Source organism: Saccostrea cucullata, unplaced genomic scaffold, assembly GCF_032062105.1.
Source record: "Saccostrea cucullata isolate Sc308-1 unplaced genomic scaffold, CSIRO_AGI_Scuc_v1 ctg5389, whole genome shotgun sequence".
Lineage (NCBI taxonomy): Eukaryota > Metazoa > Mollusca > Bivalvia > Ostreida > Ostreidae > Saccostrea > Saccostrea cuccullata.
In genome coordinates this window covers 19,256-39,522 of record NW_026929770.1, presented here as the reverse complement: position 1 = coordinate 39,522, position 20,267 = coordinate 19,256, and the positions used below count along the sequence as shown (strand labels likewise).

At 32.3% G+C, this 20,267-nt stretch overlaps 1 long non-coding RNA gene across 1 annotated transcript; it reads left to right on the top strand.

Annotated features, from left to right (window-relative positions):
* The first annotated feature begins 1,799 nt into the window (after positions 1-1,799).
* Positions 1,800-6,411, top strand: LOC134282165 (uncharacterized). Its single transcript, XR_009995229.1, has 4 exons — positions 1,800-2,025; positions 3,913-3,973; positions 4,149-4,215; positions 6,204-6,411. It is a non-coding gene; the product is annotated as an uncharacterized LOC134282165 (long non-coding RNA).
* The last annotated feature ends 13,856 nt before the right edge of the window (positions 6,412-20,267 follow it).

The window sequence follows — 20,267 nt, the reverse complement described above, 5'->3', positions numbered from 1 at the left end:
ATGAGGGTCTTAAAATGACTTTTTTATGCAAAAAGCCCCGTATTCCCTGAACTCCTCTTACATTTGACTTAGTAGCCTAATTACCTTTTAAGAGATGGTTGGTGTTGTCATGTAGATGTGCAGTAAGGTTGCTAAATTTTCATTTTGCCCGGAGGGTCAAATGAGGGTAGATTTTTTTTGCATTTCTTTGCATTCTAGAACTTCCCTTATATTTTATGTATTAGCTTTAAACCATGATCATTTGGAAAATGATTGGTTTGTTTTATGTATGTGTAAAATGGTTTCAAAATTTGCATTTTCATGTGGATGGCAAAAAGGGGCATGAGAAAATGGCCCCTGCCTAACCCAGGGGGTCATGATTTGTACAAACTAGAATCTACACCTTGAGAATTTTTCCATATTAATCATGCTCTTGTTGTTCTTGAAAAGGAGAATTTTGAAGATTTGTTTCCTTTTATTCCTAAATAAAACTTTGATCCCTAATTATGGCCTGACCTAGCCTTTGAGGTAATGATTTGTAAAACTAGAAATATGTCTATAGGACATGAATGTCCCACTGCATGTATATTACTCATGCTACAGGAAAATTTGTATTAGTGTATTAAGTTTGTTGAAAATATCTCGAACAGTTTCTTTAGATTTGAAACTAAAATCTAAATAAATTGGATATAGATTATAAATCCTCACCAAATTACAGCGGTGTATGTATCTGTGCATGCTAAACATAAAAATGTCTTAAATTATTTCTTTAAAGCTAAGCGAAATACAAATTAAAAAGGATGGAGGTCAAGGTCAGAGGAATGTGCAAGGTGAAATGAAGTTATCAGCATTTTATGTTTGATTAAAATAAATTGAATGATTTAATGAAACTGAGCTTAACACATTTTCTAAGAAAAGAGAGGTCAAAGGAAAGGTTAGGGCCAAAATGTTAATTGTTGCAGTTGAATAGCTTACACCAGTATGAATTTACTATTAGCATATAAAGTTTAATAAAACTATAATTAATGGTTTATTTAAAACTTAGATAGACACATATTTTTAAAAGTTAGGCCAATGTCAAAGGAAAATTCAAGGTCAAAATAAGTTGATGTATTAAGTACAGCTATTTATAAGAACCAGGCAGAAATGAAAATAAGTGAAATGATAGTGATAGATTTTTCAAAAACTATCATATTTACATTAAGATACATCAAACTAAATACTTGATCACAGTTATAAATGGATTTCATGCATAGTTGATTAAAAAATGAAATCAATATATACTGAAACAGTCAACAGTATCCATTGAAAGGTGTCTGTATGTGCAGGTGATTTTTTAAGAAGGCCCGCACTCTCCTTGAATGTGAATTATAAAATATTGAACATCTACTATCAAAGAGTAAAAAACAATTAAAAAACCCATGGGTTATTTTAATTACGAATAGATATTGTGATTTTAAATTATGTAAAAACATGAAATTCTAGTTATCTCCCTTAGCACTCTTTAGTAAAAGGAGTTGGAAAGAGTGTATTTAACTCTTCAGTTTAGAAGGGGAAGATTAAGAAATGTGTGTGATTTCATATTGATTTTGGAAGTGCTGCCAGTTTTCATACATCCAAGGGGCATGTAAGTCTAAGACTTTTATTAGAAAAATATAATCCTAGGGAAAAAAATAACTGCCTGCAATTTGCTTAATTTTATCTGACAAAAACAAAATTTTAATTCCTAAACATGCTAAGAGTGAGTGTTTTGAAAAAGGCAAACTTGTTTAACAATAACATCAAAACTACTTAAATTCAGTTAATTTTGGGGAAAAACATTTAATTTTGTACTGGAATTTGAACAGTAGCTCGCTGCTGGGGATTAGAGTATGATGAGTATCTCTCCTTTCCGTTGATACTTCCTTACAAAGTCGACTGGAAGAAATCCTCCACCTCAGCATACATGAAGTCATAGCAAGAAGCAGTGAAAGCCACAGCAGAGATTGGATGGAGCATAATTTTTTCTATGTCTCGGCGCCTCTATGGATGTCATATTTAGATCAGGTATTTAATACATAACAAGACAAATGTCTAAACAAAGACAATATTGACTATTTTTCCAAATTGAAAAAGGGGAAAGTTAAGAAAAATTGATAGCAAACATACAGGCTGACTGCTAGTAAAAGTTATCAGTCCTGCTAAAAATCTACCAGCCTGAGAAAATAATTGCCTTTTGTAAAATTGATTTTTTAAACTAGAGGTACTGTGAGCAATGAGCAAATGATACCCCCCCCCCACCCACCGGCCTTCCATATGAATATAATAGTGTCCATGTTTTGCTGTAGGAAAGTATTATATTAATAATGCCATACTTTCGTACAATACCACTATTTTTTGCCTAATTTTACTCGAAATCTCAGGAGCTTCTGGGGCTTTGCCCCCTTGACCCCTTCATTCAAACTATGGTATGACTAACATATGACTGTACTTTGGAACATCACTATCAAGACCCCTTGTCTGAACAAAGTTATCCACGCCCCCTCCCCCCCCCCCCCCCCCACTTTTAATCACAAATCCTGTACTGCTCATGATATATTTAGTTGATTCGGAAGCAATTAATCAAATTAATAAATTTTAATTAATGAAAACTTTAAACAAGTCCAGCTGGGCATCGATATGTGCAAACTGGTAAGCCCACAGCAAAATTTTGCGTCTCGGGCGGTCAGGCGCACTGTTATTTCAAACACTGTTTTCGGAATGGCCAATGGACCGTCCTTCTTAAAATAGTGAATATTTAATTAAGCCCTGAAAAACCCAGATGTTATGGCAAAACCATAATTACTATTTTTCTTATTCATTTAATCAAAATGTAAAATTGTGCCCTTTCAAACTGTATATTTCCAAACTTATATGTGTATGATATTCTTCAAATGCATTTCCTTTTATTTGAATTATAAATAAGGGTAGGGCTACAAAATTTAACTGACAAGCAAAACAACCAATAAAATACTGTTATGGTTTTATCAGTTGAAACAGAGGGAGGGGGTGTTAAAGCCATAAAACCCTATCCGAATGGGGGAGGGGGGCTTCCCAAATATTCCTACAAGCAAATATATACACACGTAGAAAGAGAGAGATTTATAAATATGGGAGTATGCACATACATAGCTGCAGATCTGTAGCTCTCCGAAAAAAATTATTGATAGACCGTAGAGCTACAGTGCCACCCATTGAAAAAACTGTATATTTATTGTGCACAAAAAGTGCGCTCGGTTCTCGATTAATCTTTCCAAATTCTTACCTCAATTGCAAAAAATGGAAGGTTTCAAAAAATTACTCTCTACTCTATCAAGTTCTCTCGTAGTTGACATCTGAACGAAGCATATTAAACCGAATTATCTTTGAAACCAAAATGGCAGTATAAATAAGCGAAATGTCCGATGATTGCAATATCAGGGTTAGGATCAGGACTATTAACAACAATTATGATGAATGTTTTGTTGTGGAAAGAGTCTAAGAATATGTTAGAAACACACGGTTAGTGATATTTTGAGATTACAGCTTTAAAAACATAGAGAAATAAATCGAGGACCGAGCGCATTTTTTTTGTGCGCAATAAATATACAGTTTTTTCAATGGGTGGCTCTGTAGCTCTCCGGTCTATCAATAATATTTTTCTGAGAGCTACAGATCTGCAGCTAGCACATACAATATGCATGGGTTTCTGCCAATGTTTTGTCTAATTTAGGTTTAAAACTTAAAATTTGATCCAACAAAACTATAACTCTTTTTGCAATTTATAACTAATACTGTATGAATTCATGATGATATCACTAGTACATGGGGGAGGTAAATAAATATTTATTATCAATAATTCAAAAGCTAAATTGTTTTATAAATGTATGCATTCTCTTGTCATATGATGAATTTCATGATTTGTTATCATTTTAGATGCAATCTGAGCCTTGTTCTGAATTTCAAAATCCCCTTTGACAACACCTGCACAGCTGAGGTAATGTAAACTTAAAAATTGAGGACAACCGTCACCAAGAAAAGATTATCAATTCAACTAACGTTAGTGTTACATATACTTTATATTATTTATGTATCATTAGATAATTCGGTATTTTGTGTTGACAACTTGCATTTTTTTTTAATTATCATTAAGAACATTCCTTTTCGTTTAGCAATCAAGGACCTTCTGACTAAGGGCTGATTTATAGTGAACACTGCCATTCAGAGACTTTGAAACAGGTATTTCTTCTGATCTTCATTCTCTGAATTTTTTTAGCTCACCTGAGTCGAAGGCTCAAGTGATCTTTTCTGATCAAAGTTTGTCTTTTGTCTGTCATTGTCATTCTTCAAGGGGAGAGAATTACAAAATTAATAGCATTACTGATATCTTCCCAAGAAATAATGGCCCAAGATTGAAGAAATATGAAACTTATGTGGAACCATTGTCGGGTAGTGTTGATTCAAATTTTTCAAATCATGAACCCATGTGTAGGACGTGACCACAACGGATGATCAGAGTTTAACAGGAATATATAAAAATAATATTTTAAAATCTTCTTCTCTGATACAGCAAGCATTGATTGGTAACATTTATATGAAAGCATTTTCAGGTGGTGTAGATTCAAGTTTGATCAAATCATGACCCCGGGGATAGGGTGGGACCACATAGACCAATCAAAGTTTTACATAAGAATAAAGAGAAAAAATCCTTTAAAATATTCTTCTAAAGAACAGAGTCTTCTAAAGAACAGAGTCCCGTGCCGTGGGGATCCGGGTTAGAATAGGTCCTTAGTACCCCTTGCTTGTCGTAAAAGGCAACTAAATTGGGCGGTCCTTCGGATGAGACCGTATAAACCGAGGCCCCTTGTCACAGCAGGTGTGGCACGATAAAGATCCCTCCCGGCTCAAAGGCCGTAAGTGCCGAGCATAGGCCAAAATTTGCAGCCATTCACCGGCAATGGTGACGTCTCCATATCAGTGAAATATTCTGGAGAGGGACGTTAAACAGTATACAATCAATCAATCTAAAGAACAGAAAAGCCAGTAAGTTATATATACATATGGAAGCATTTTCTTGTAGTGTAGATTTGTTCAAATCATGAACCCCCCCCCCCCCAACCCCCAACCCCCCCCCCCTAGGTATAGGGTGGGGCCACAACAATACTCCTCTCTCTGTCTCCCTTACAGGGAGAGGTCAGGACCACATGCTTTTAAGCTTTTCAATACAAAGCTGATTTTTGATTTTTATCCAAGCAAGGTGAGTGATGTGGCTTTGGGTCTCTTGTTAAATCATTTATCTACACATATATATACAGTACAACTTGGTTATAACAAACTAGGACCTGTAAAAGTACTTCACTACATAATTCGTTATATCTATATTTGTAATTTTGTAATATTTATATAGTTGGGGATCGAAGAAGACTTCACTATATCCGTGAATTCACAATATCAGTGTTTGTACTAAACAAGTTTTACTGCAGTTACATGTATGTGGAAGCCAAATAGGAGTAAATGATGTATTATTGTATGTCATCTTCATTATTTTGTTCAATCCATACAAATGTTTCTTTGAATATTGGAAACTAAAATCAGTAGAAAGTAAGAAATTAAAATTTATAAAATGCAGCATATCTAAACAGAATTTTTGTTGTTGAAAAAAAACCCTTTTCAGATGAGCAAGGCTGTTATATTATAGTTATACTAATATTCAGAATCAAATAACAGCTAACTACTTGAGGCAAGGATGGGGTGAGGGTTAAAGAAGGGGTTACATCACTTGAAAATTAAGAGAAGAATCGTAGAGCTGAGGTTTTTCTCAAGAACCACAGGGCCAATTTTTACCAAACTTGGCAGGACTAAGACCCCTTACAAGGGGTGATAATCAAGAAAAGAGAAAAATAGGGAGCCACTGGGTTAGAAAAGCTGAAACTTATGTTAAAGCATCCAGGGATTAAGTGTAGATTCTAAATTGTTTAAATCATGTCCCCCTCCCCCCTAAGAATAGACCTAAACCACAATAGGTATTACAAGTAGGAAAATCTGGTGTAGAACAGAATGACCAGTTACTCTGGTGAGTGTTATGGACCATGGCCTTCTTGTATTCATGATCATAGAGAAAACGAACCTTAACTACTCTCTGCCATCAACAGCAACAAGAAAAAAATGCTTTGTGGAAAGCCTATTTTCATTAACAAAGTTCAAATTTTGAATTACATTTTTTCCAGATTGATGAATGAACCACATGCATTATGTCAGAGGAATCTAGCTGGAGCACCTATTTAGCAACCAGGACACATACATGTAGATGTACCTGTACAGTTGATACAGATAATCTCAACGGCACATTTCTGAATGATGGCCAAAAAATCTAATAAAGACACTGTCAGTTTAAAACTTTTTGAAAGAAATCCAGACCAGAAACAAAGGATATTGATTTTAATACTCCTCCAAATGTAACTTTGGGGTTTTATTGAAACCAAGACCAGGATACACCAAGGATATTTAATATTACACCCCTTCAACAAATAATTTTGAATTTTAGTTTGTCTATCTAGTCAAGAACATGGATTTTTTGACATTTGATATACTTTAAAATGTGATATTGACATTTTTTCAAGATTTCTTTACTGTAAACTATGTGTTTCAGCAAAAAGTACATTTACAGATGATTTTTCAAAAATTGCTTTAAAAATACAATTGAAATATTTAGATCATGTCTCATGAATGGTTAATCACAGTTACCACAGAAACCAAATATTTGTTTTAAAAAAGTTAGGTACAAAAAAAATGTTGTCTTTCAGTATTTTAGCTAATGGCCACTCATACAGTTTTCTTTATACAAGCTAATCACATTGACTAAATTGTATAGGCAAATACAATATTTTTGGAGATGTTGTCATGGTAACCAGATACAAATCACAAAAGCATATTTAAAAATATATATTTTCCTGTATTTACAATAAACTGTGAAAATAATACATGTATGTTAGTCAATAATTATTTTGTATTTTATGGAGATTTTGTAAAGTCAATTTATTTTAAAAAGCATTTCAAGAATAATTTGTTACCATAGTTACAAAAATTTATGAAAAATCCACTGGTTTTATCAAATATTTGCAAGGTTTAGGAGAACATTTTCTATCTTATATTATCATTTTCTTGTGCTTGTGGTATTTTTTCCACAACATACTCTGAAAATGATGTATTTTGGTATTTTTTGAAAAATGAATTTTTGTGATATTCTGTTGCCATGGTTACAGAATATTTTTGAAAAACCCATGAGTTTTATTTTGTTTTATTAGAATTAGGGTTGTGGTCTTTCTATTTCATGCTCTCAGTTTTCTTTAACATGTGGGATTTTTTCTATCTATGCTCTTAAAAATGGTAACTATTGTGAAAAATGAATTTTTGTGACATTTTGTTGCCATGGTAACAGAATATTATTTAAAAACCCATGGGTTTTATTTAATTTTATTGAAATAAAGAAAGTGCTCTTTCTATTTCACATTATCAGATTTCTTTAACATGTGGGATTTTTTCTTACTATGCTCCTAAAAACGGTAATTATTCTGAAAAATGAATTTTTGTGACATTTCGTTGCCATGGTAACAGAAGGTTTTTAAAAAACCCATGGGTTTTATTTAATTTTATTAAAATTAAGAATGTGCTCTTTCTATCCCATGTTATCAGATTTCTTTAACATGCGGGCCTTTTTCTTAATATGCTTCTAAAATATGTTGGATTTGAAGAAATATTATGAAAAGTGAATTTTATGAAATGACCTATGTTAAATTGAAATTCGACACCTTTAATAAATCCTATATAATTTTATCCTTATAGTAATCATTTATCATTTTTTATGTACTTCTCAGGAAAAAAAGATTTATTTATGGTACTATCATCAAAAAAGCTCTGTTCCTGTGTTCAATAATAGCTAAATTCACATTTTTTTCAATTTTTTGCTTGGTTGCCATATGCATTTACATGGTGCATTGTTTCCATGGCAACAAAGGCTGGCCAAAAAAAATTATGTTGTCCAATGATGTTCCCTTGGTCCATGAAGCAACATATTAAAATTTTGTAAAAATTTGAAATGGTCATGAATCACCCCCTGCCTGGTTCTTACAAATAGCTGTACTTAATAACTCTCAGCAGTGTGTATCAGCATATGAAGTTTGAGAAATATATTTTGAATTGTTTACTTAAAACTGATCTAGACATTAATTTTAGAAAAGTGAGGTCAGGGTCACAGGAAAAGTCAAGGTAAAAAAGAGTGAAGCATTGTAAAGCTTACATAAGTATGTATCATCATGTGAAGTTTCATTACACAACTTGAATGGTTTCTTTAAAATGAAGCTAAACAGAAATTTAAGGAGGCTAAGGGGTCAACAAATTATTTTTTTTTATTAACCACCAGTTATAACTTAAATTTGGGGATATGATATCTTAAGCTGTCAACTATCATTTGGCAAAGAAAAATTTCATAAATTTTAGTTTTAAAATTTGATCATTTTATTCTATCTTTATATGGAGCTCTTCGTTTAAAGGAAATCAAAATAGTCTAAAAATGGCCACAACCACCCATCCTCTTTAAAGAAAAGTTAAGTGAAGGTCAAAGGAAAAGTCAAAGTCAAACAATATTGCTGCAGTTGGATATTAACATCAGTATGCATCAACATATGAACTTTGAAAGACAGATGGAAGGGTGGATGACGGACATGACAGAAACTCTACATGTATTCCTAAGCATGGTGTGGCATAAAAAACTTGAATCTACATTATATGAGGATTTTTCCATCTATCAAGATTATACAAGCAAATTCAAAGAATTGTGGTCCTCTGCTTTCTGTGTTTAAGTGAATGGGATGCCATAATTTATGGCAGATTATGTGTCAAATATGCACCCATATCATATATCAATTTTTGAAAATTAGGTCAAAGGGGAAAAATCATAGCATGCTCTGAAACATTTTGTTCCAGGTAATGTACATTTCAAATATGAAAGTCCTATCTCTTTTGAATCAAAATTTATATATACAATATAATATTTTTGAAAAGTAGATTAAACTTCTAGGTCAAGGTCACAGAGTCAAAAGTCATGATATATTTAGAAAAGTCTTTTCACATGTAATAAACATGTATGATTTGAATGCCCTTTCTTTCTCTTTCTAATTGATCAATTTAAAATGTTATTTTTTGGAAAGTAGGTAAAGCTTTAAGGTCAAGGTCTCACGTGGGTTAAAAAATCATAGTATATTTAGAAAGTTTTGTGGTAATGTACATGTGAAATATGAAAGCACTATCTCTTATTATTCAAAAGTTATGACCAAGGTTAAATTTATTGTGACAGATGCACATACTAGCTGTCAATAAGATGGACAAACTGACAGACAAATGAGATTTAACGTCCCCTCCCTTTTCCCAAAACAGGGGACAATAATGCCCTTGCTGTTCTTGAGAAGAAGATTTATGATGGAAAAAATCCAATCGATATTTCTTAACGCAAATCAATATTGTATTTTTATGTCATTTTGTTTGTTGTTAAACATCCCTCTCAGGAACTTTTCACTCATATGGAGACACCAGCAATTGAAAAATAATGAGGACAAATTAGATTTGAGGTCAACAGTCATTTTAGGAGTTTTCAACCATTAAGACATAAAGAAATATTAACTCGATCCTTCCCCTCACCCCTTCCCAGACCACTGTTTGTTTATGTATGCAAACTACTACTTGTATTACATTAAAAAAAAATATACAAATAGTTTAATGTGGTTCATCTCTGAATGATTTTCATTCCTAATTCTAGGAAGATAGGTTGACACATATTCATGAATAAAATGTCAAGTAATCTTATCATTGATGCACTTTTATTTAATTTAATGCAGTCATATTGTGAACATTTCCAGCTCATAAGGAGAGTGGGAATGACCTCCAGGGGTTCATAACCTTTATACCATTAATTATTTACATCACATAATAACACAAGAAACAAAATTATGGATAGTCAAATGGAAAAACATTCCAACTATTTAGGAGTCAAATGATCATTTGTCATTACTGGGACAGGGAATGGATTGGGAGATCGCCCTCTCAACCCCCCCCCCCCCCTTCCCCCAGAATTTGCAGGACTATAATATATACTGGAGGAAATAAAAATGACTTTGGACGCCACAAGTGTCCCTCCACCTTAGAAAACAGACCCAAACATAACTTCTTTTTTTTGCTTCTCAGGAAATTCTGGTCTGGAAACCCCCCTCCCTTCCTGTCCCAGAAAAATATTCTGGATCTTGTAACTGAATGTAACGTTGATAACGGGGGATAACTCTTCAGAATGTCAAATTCGTCGGATGATCTTTGATCCTTTAAACTTGAACCTAACCGTTTGCATTTCAGACTATTTTATCCAAACCTATACCAAAACTTGTACTTACCGATTGTCATTATTTAGGTCCTGTAATCTTCATGAAATATAATCCAATTAAACACAAAATGAAATAATTCCTACTGACATATATGCAATGATGTGTATACCACACTAGTAGCCTACTGCACTTGCAGTGAAATCTAAAATTGATAATGCCAATGGTAAAACTAGTACTTAAGTTGGGTATGTGACGCAAGCCCAATGTGATGCAGGTGTTCAAATACATGCATAGTGCAAGAACAAATTGAAAATTATCATTTACGAAAGATGTTTTATCTTAACTTTACCATCTAGGCCTATTTCCAAAAAACAGGCAAATAAGGTGTGTTTGTATGTGTGTGTTGATGGGAGAGGGGTGGGGGTTGACTAAATTGATTGTGTATATGGCAGCTTTCAAGAAGTTTAGAACTGCCTAATCAAATATAAATAAACTTTGCAAATTTTGAAAAATTCATCAAAACGCTCTACACTAATTTGAAAAATATTATTTGTTGTTAAAAAGTTCCAATTTTGTGCCAAAAATTTATACCTCTCCCCGTTATCAAACCTAATTTACATCATCAATTTAATTCTGTTGTTTAATTTCAGGCTGGTAATGAATTAAAAATATGAAATACCTATTAGATGGAGGCCCATGGGTCACACGGTCACCTGAGCATATTATGCTCAATTTGATAAAACATGTTTTATGTAAATTATTGACTTTTTTCTTGGTAAAGCTCAATATGAAGAAGTGTGCATTTAGAGGCAAACACCTTAGTGCGGGTATTACTGTCTCATGACATCATCTAGTAAAAATATTCAAAACTTTTGAGATATAAAGCGTCAAAGATTTAGCATTTTGGCCCCTTGTGACCCCTTATTATGTAACATACGACATTAAAATCATAATATATAGCTGTAGATTGTTGAGAAAAATATATTTGCTTCAGTAATGTATATCAAAATATTGCTAGCTAAAGAGTTATTAATTACTGACTTTTTCCCCCTTTCGGCCCTTAATTTGAGTGTCCAGCCCCTTTTTTCTGGATTTTACCTTAAACCACTCATGTTTTTGAACACTTTTTGTTCAAAAATAATTCAGAAATTCTGTTTTGTTTTCAAGTTATTTGCAAAAGAAATATTTAGGGGCCAGTCCTTTCAACTCCTTAATGGGGATGTTTAACGAAAAATTGTTCATAATATGATTTTGAACATCTTTTGTTCAATATTACTTATCAAGATATTACCCACTTTTGAGATATAAAAAGTCAAAGTTTTAGCATTCTGGCCCCTTGTGGCCCCTATAAATGTTTTACCACGATTTTCGCCATTTCCAGAGGTGCTATGTGTTTCCGATCAAATATACGGTAGTAAGTTATAGTAAACTATGGATAACTATAGTATAAAAAGATAAAATTTTGGAAATTTGCTTTACTATAATGAAAACTTGGAAATTTCATTTACTTTGGTAAATACTTTGGAACTCTGATTTACTATTGTAATAGTAAAAACTTCTGTTCTCTGATTTACTATGATAAAAACTTTGGAACTTAATTTACTTTATTGAAATCTTTTAAGCTTAGAATACTAAGGTAAAATATAGTTAACAATTGTTTACTGCAGCGTTCAAAAAACGTCAATTTTTGGTAGTAATTTATAAGAGACTATTTATTAGATATATAAAAAAGACAGTTATCTACATTATTATACTTTGTTAAGTTTGTAAAATGCATTTCCTATCTTTATCTGACAGGAGAGATAAATCCCAACATGTATATTTGAAGTACACTGTTATTGCCTGTCTCTATCCTTTGGAGATATGAATATTTCGTATATCACACAGACAGGGCCAGGCTATATTTTTATATAATTTAATTTCACTTGTATCAAGCTATTTCGCGGTTTATAAAGCGTAATCTGCCCCAAGTTATGTTATATCGTATAACATAAGTTGAAATTAGCTTCATTCCTTAATTAAAAACAGTCAGTGATATTTACTACAGCTCATCGTCTTAGGTCACCAAGGTTAAATGATCTATTGATTTATATTTGCATTCCCTCTGTCGGCTACTGTCTTTTGTCATAATTTATTCTTGATCATTTTTTTCAGCAATTTTTCATTACCATTGATCATATTATAGCAAAGTTTGATTCATAGCTTTCAATATAGGTTTCTAGAAATAGAAATTGACATTTTTAGCAAAAAAGGTCATTTTTCATTATTTTTTTTTTATTTCAATCATTGCCCATTATGTTATGATACAATGTGTGCATTATAATTCTAACTTGTTATGGTGTTTTTGGTAGGGAAAAAAACATTCCGAAAATTTAATGAGTGAGGTATTCTTAAAGATAATGGTTTGATTAAAATGGAGACTAGAATAACCTTTTTATCAACAATGGATATTATTCTAAAAACCAAAAAAAAAAAAAAAAAAAAAAAAAACAGCCAGAAGTATAAATAATGAGCTTATATTTTCAAATACCCTGTTTATTTTCATTCTGTTTTTATTTATTTTTATGATTTTTTTTTTGGTTTTGCTAAATTGTTTTTATTCCTTTTATATATACATTATCATTTTTGGCTAAGCCCCACACAGACTGTAAACAACACAATAGATTTACTCCTATTTATATTTACAAATATGTGTAGTAGAAAAGCAGGTGTGTTAAATTTATAAATAGGTAACCCGGATATTTAAACCAGTTAAGGTCACTTATGAAGCATTGAACTTTAGGTGAAGGTATAACTAGTCTTTGTGGAACAATGAAAATGGATTTTTTTAGTTTACTGGTCATTGCATGATTGCAGAAGGTAAAAAGCCATAGGTAAAAAGGTATTACGATCTGTTTACCTATTTATGTGTTATACTTTTAAATAACAATATAGATCTACTTTCGTTTTTGATTATGTGGTAACCGTTTAGATTTCTTCCTATGAAAATTAATGGTTAACGATTGGAAATTGCTTGGAAAAAGGAAAGAAGCAAAATATACATATACAGTTCTTAAAAGGAATCTATGTATCAATCCACTGTAATTCTACACTATATATGACTATGTATTGCAAGCTAATGAAAGTGCACATGTAAATATATCATACTCATTTTATTTACGGCTGAGACACAGGTGCTTCTGTACCCGATCAAACCTGCATCCCACCCAACCTTATGCACATGCATATCTTTGGTCCAATTGTCTTTTGTTATAAATCTATTTTCTACCGCAAATCCATATTGAATTTCATTTGGAATTTTTAAATAAGTTAATCAACATTCCACTAAATAAGTCATGCCCAGTCTATCATAAAACCAATCATATGTTGTTGTTGTTGTTGTATTCTTTTAAGAAAAGGCTTATCCATTCGGAGGGTGGGCTGTTCACAAGCACCTGTGCATTAAACTGTCATGTATCAGCATGGTAACCCATACGTTTATATATTTGTTAGTGAAGCGGTTCTTAGAAATTTGTATAAAAGGTATTTTCTGTAAATCGACAAAGAAAGCTATTTGATCTATTATTACCCACTATAGAAATATATAATTTGAAGATAAGTGGGCATGTTACGAGAGCGCAGCTATACCAACGTGTAAAGTTCAGGTTTGAGATACACGTAGATGTAAGCATTTGCCTGACTTTTCTTGTTTTCAATTATATGTTATATGTGTTCTTATGAATCCTTATCATAGAATTATTTATTTTTCAAACTAAATTAAATATATGTATTCCACTGAATGCTCTTCTACATTTTATATTGTCACTAACGAAGAACTTGTGGGATTTTTTCTTACTATGCTCCTAAAAACGGTAATTATTCTGAAAAATGAATTTTTGTGACATTTCGTTGCCATGGTAACAGAAGGTTTTTAAAAAACCCATGGGTTTTATTTAATTTTATTAAAATTAAGAATGTGCTCTTTCTATCCCATGTTATCAGATTTCTTTAACATGCGGGCCTTTTTCTTAATATGCTTCTAAAATATGTTGGATTTGAAGAAATATTATGAAAAGTGAATTTTATGAAATGACCTATGTTAAATTGAAATTCGACACCTTTAATAAATCCTATATAATTTTATCCTTATAGTAATCATTTATCATTTTTTATGTACTTCTCAGGAAAAAAAGATTTATTTATGGTACTATCATCAAAAAAGCTCTGTTCCTGTGTTCAATAATAGCTAAATTCACATTTTTTTCAATTTTTTGCTTGGTTGCCATATGCATTTACATGGTGCATTGTTTCCATGGCAACAAAGGCTGGCCAAAAAAAATTATGTTGTCCAATGATGTTCCCTTGGTCCATGAAGCAACATATTAAAATTTTGTAAAAATTTGAAATGGTCATGAATCACCCCCTGCCTGGTTCTTACAAATAGCTGTACTTAATAACTCTCAGCAGTGTGTATCAGCATATGAAGTTTGAGAAATATATTTTGAATTGTTTACTTAAAACTGATCTAGACATTAATTTTAGAAAAGTGAGGTCAGGGTCACAGGAAAAGTCAAGGTAAAAAAGAGTGAAGCATTGTAAAGCTTACATAAGTATGTATCATCATGTGAAGTTTCATTACACAACTTGAATGGTTTCTTTAAAATGAAGCTAAACAGAAATTTAAGGAGGCTAAGGGGTCAACAAATTATTTTTTTTTATTAACCACCAGTTATAACTTAAATTTGGGGATATGATATCTTAAGCTGTCAACTATCATTTGGCAAAGAAAAATTTCATAAATTTTAGTTTTAAAATTTGATCATTTTATTCTATCTTTATATGGAGCTCTTCGTTTAAAGGAAATCAAAATAGTCTAAAAATGGCCACAACCACCCATCCTCTTTAAAGAAAAGTTAAGTGAAGGTCAAAGGAAAAGTCAAAGTCAAACAATATTGCTGCAGTTGGATATTAACATCAGTATGCATCAACATATGAACTTTGAAAGACAGATGGAAGGGTGGATGACGGACATGACAGAAACTCTACATGTATTCCTAAGCATGGTGTGGCATAAAAAACTTGAATCTACATTATATGAGGATTTTTCCATCTATCAAGATTATACAAGCAAATTCAAAGAATTGTGGTCCTCTGCTTTCTGTGTTTAAGTGAATGGGATGCCATAATTTATGGCAGATTATGTGTCAAATATGCACCCATATCATATATCAATTTTTGAAAATTAGGTCAAAGGGGAAAAATCATAGCATGTCTGAAACATTTTGTTGCAGGTAATGTACATTTCAAATATAAAAGTCCTATCTCTTTTGAATCAAAATTTATATATACAATATAATATTTTTGAAAAGTAGATTAAACTTCTAGGTCAAGGTCACAGAGTCAAAAGTCATGATATATTTAGAAAAGTCTTTTCACATGTAATAAACATGTATAATTTGAATGCCCTTTCTTTCTCTTTCAAATTGATCAATTTAAAATGTTATTTTTTGGAAAGTAGGTAAAGCTTTAAGGTCAAGGTCTCACTTGGGTTAAAAAATCATAGTATATTTAGAAAGTTTTGTGGTAATGTACATGTGAAATATGAAAGCACTATCTCTTATTATTCAAAAGTTATGACCAAGGTTAAATTTATAAAATGTGACAGACAAATGCACATAATGCCCTTGCTGTTCTTGAATAAGATTTATGATGACAAAAATCCCCTGCACAGAAATCAAATGTGTTTTTAGATTTTGTTTGTTATTAAACATCCCTCTCCTTTTTCACTCATATGGAGACACCACCACTTGAAAAATAATGAGGACAAGTTAGATTTGAGGTCAACATTCATTTTAATTTTCCCATTGACATAAAGAATTGTTATACTTATAAATATCCTTCTATATATTTATTACTAATAAAAAGAAGGAATGTTTATTACGTCGGTCTAAAATTTCAATCCACATAAGAATTGTTAGACCGCATCACTTCTGTTACGTCACAATTAATAATCATCGTTCAATATCAATATTGTATTTTGTATGTAACAGCAAGGTTTTGTTTTGTGTTAAATAATTCCCGGTAATAGATTTATAATTGATTTTGTTCTTTCTCATATGTTTTATAATTACTGAAGAAGCATAATTTTCCATATAAAATAATTAATAGCAATTGAAAAATAATCTTAAGTGAAGGGTATAACAAAACAGTTATAGATTTGAGGTCAACAGTCATTTTACCTGAAGATGAAAATGTTGCCCGTGGCCTGCGGCCTCGGGCAACATTTTCACCTTAAGGTCCAACAAATCATATGTTGCCCTCATACCCAGTCAATAAGTGTATAATATTAACTCGATCCTTCCCCTCACCCCTTCCCAGACCCCTGTTTGTTTATGTATGCAAACTACTACTTGTATTACATTAAAAAAAAATTATACAAATAGTTTAATGTGGTCCATCTCTGAATGATTTTCATTCCTATTCTAGGCCGCCGCCAGAAGATAAGTTGACACAAATTCATGAAAAAAATGTCAAGTAATCTTATCATTGATGCACTTTTATTTAATTTAATGCAGTCATATTGTGAACATTTCCAGCTCATGAGGAGTGGGAATGACCTCCAGGGGTTAATTCATAACCTTTATACCATTAAATTTACATAACATAATAACACAAGAAACAAAATTATGGAGAGTCAAATGGAAAAACTTTCCAACTATTTAGGAGTCACATGATCATTTGTCATTACAGGGACAGGGAGTGGATTGGCTGATCGCCCTCTCACCCCCCTTGGAATTTGCAGGACTATAATATATACTGGAGGAAATAAAAATGACTTTGTATGCCCTAAGTGTCCCTCCACCTTAGAAAACAGACCCAAACATAACTTCTTTTTTTTTTTAGCTTCTCAGGAAATTCTGGTCTGGAAACCCCCCTCCCTCCCAGTCCCAGAAAAAAATCCTGGATCTTGTAACTGAATGTAACGTTGATAACGGGGGATAACTCTTCAGAATGTCAAAGCATCGGATGACCTTTGATCCTTTAAACTTGAACCTAACCGTTTGCATTTCAGACTATTTTACCCAAATCTATACCAAAACTTTGTACTTACCGATTGTCATTATTTAGGTCCTGTAATCTTCATGAAATATAATCCAATTAAAACACAAAATGAAATAATTCCTATATATATGCAATGATGTGTATACCACACTAGTAGCCTACTGCACGTGCAGTGAAATCTAAAAATGATAATGCCAATGGTAAAACTAGTACTTAAGTTGGGTACGTGACGGAAGCCCAATGTGATGCAGGTGTTCAAATACATGTATAGTGCAAGAACAAATTGAAAATTATAACTTACGAAAGATGTTTTATCTTAACTTTCCATCTAGGCCTATTTCCAAAAACAGGCAAATTAGGTGTGTTTGTGTGTGTGTGTGTTGATGGGAGAGGGGTGGGGGTTGACTAAATTGATTGTGTATAGGCCTATATGGCAGCTTTCAAGAAGTTTAGAACTGCCTTGTCAAATATAAATAAACTTTGCACATTTTGAAAAATTCATCAAAAACTCTTTACACTAATTTAAATAATATTATTTGTTGATTTATAGATATGAGAAAATAGATTTAAAAAGTTCCAATTATGTGCCAAAAATTTATAGCCCCCCCCCCCCCTTTATCAAACCTTATTTACATCATTAATTAATTCTGTTGTTTAATTCAGACTAGTAATGAATTAAGGATATGAAATACTTATTAGATGGAGGCCCATGGGTCACATGGTCACCTGAGCATATTATGCTCAATTTGATAAAACATGTAATATGTAAATTATTGAATTATATTGACTTTTTCCTTGGTAAAGCCCAATATGAAGAAGTGTGCATTTAGAGGCAAACACCTTAGTGCGGGTATTACTGTCTCATGACAGCATCTAGTTCAAATTTATGAGAGCTTTCTTTTGACATCAAGAAAAAAAGAATGGCCCCTCAAATTAGGGGCCTAGGGGGGCCAAAAGTCTTTAATCTATATCTCTTTAATGATCAATATTTTGTTATTCATTACTGAAGCAAATATGTTTATCTTAACAATCAGCAACTATATATAATAATCAGGGTTCTCCATGAGCTGTTTTACTGTGTTGCTCCCGACACAGTAAAATATTCTCCGACACAGTAACTATTCAAATTTCATGCATGCGACACAGTAAAAATTCTGCCGACACAGTAAGAGTTGTGATAATTAGAAAATTTAAACACACAAATTCTGTCCAACTGAAACTTTAATCACTAAAATATTGACAGTAGTGAAGGAAAAACTTCAAGAGTACTGTACAACTATATATTCAAGAAGTGGTGTAAATCAGATGTGGATACTTAAAAATTCTAAAGAACTTTTGGACAATTTGAAATCACAAGACTTTATAAAAATCAACAGCATAAAAACTTACGACTTTTCAACTTTATACACAACAATTCCGCACGACAAATTAAAATCCAGGCTTTTTGATATCATTGACAGCTGCTTCTTCAACAAAAATGGAACTCGTAAGTTTACTTACCTCGTCATTGGTCATTTGAAAAATTATTTTGTTAAAACAGATTCTGATTGTACACATAAGTACTCTGAAGTTGACGTCAAGAAGATGCTTGAGTTTCTGATTGACAATATCTATGTGGTTTTTGGAGACCAGGTATTCCAACAATCTATTGGAATTCCCATGGGTACAAATTGCGCTCCGTTATTAGCAGACTTATTTTTATATTCATATGAAGCAGAATTTATGCAAAATCTTTTGCGTGAAAAGAAAAAAACACTTGCTGTGGCCTTCAACTCGACATTTAGATATATCGACGACGTATTGTCAATTAATAATGATAATTTCCATTCCTACGTCGACACGATATATCCTGGTGAGCTTGAGATAAAAGATACCACAGAGTCCAACACATCTGCTTCATACTTGGATATTTTACTTGAAAAAGACACAAATGGTAATCTAACAACCAAGCTATATGATAAACGTGATGACTTTAACTTTTCTATCGTCAACTTCCCTTACTTATGCAGCAATATACCTTCATCACCTGCATACGGAGTATTTATATCTCAGTTGATTCGATACGCAAGAGCATGCTCTACGTATGAACAATTTCTTAAACGAGGTAAATTATTGACAAGCAAGTTGATGAAACAAGAATATCAACAGTCTCGTTTAAAGTCATCATTTCGTAAATTCTATGGTCGATACAATGACCTTGTCAGCAAATACAATTTATCATTGAAAGAAATGCTGACTGACGTTTTTCATACCAATTGTTAGTCCATTATTTATACACTGAATTGACTACGGATTTTTTCCGTTATTTCCTGATTATGACAATGAACACACGGCGGGTGTGACCGGTCAGCAGGGGATGCTCACTCCTCCATGGCACCTGATCCCACCTCTGATGTTTCGGAGGTCCGTGTTTGCTCTGCTCTTGTTTTGTATATTTGTTTAATGGACGTTGAGATTGAATACTGTTCGTTATTTCCATATCCTTAATCAAACAATTCTACCGTTTTTCAATTCAAAAAGTTATAACACTTAATTACTAGGGCTTCACCTTGAGTAGTCAATTAATTATCTCGTAGACCCTCGTCGGACTTTACGCATGACGGAACAAAGACAAATAAATTGTTTTCACAACTCAATGTACCGGTTAATTGGTAGCGATACATTGTATTACTTATGAAAAATATTTAAATATGTCTTTCCTGTAGAGCCACGGTTATAGAATTATGTAAGCACTGTAAGCCGAAGTCATTTTATTGATGTAAATAAATTGCCGAAAATTTTAAAATTCAGCATGTTTACTGTTCTAGGTTCCTTTTTTGAAATGCTATAACTCGATCAAGAAACCTGATAAATAAACGCGGCAAATCTACTTTCACAAAAATA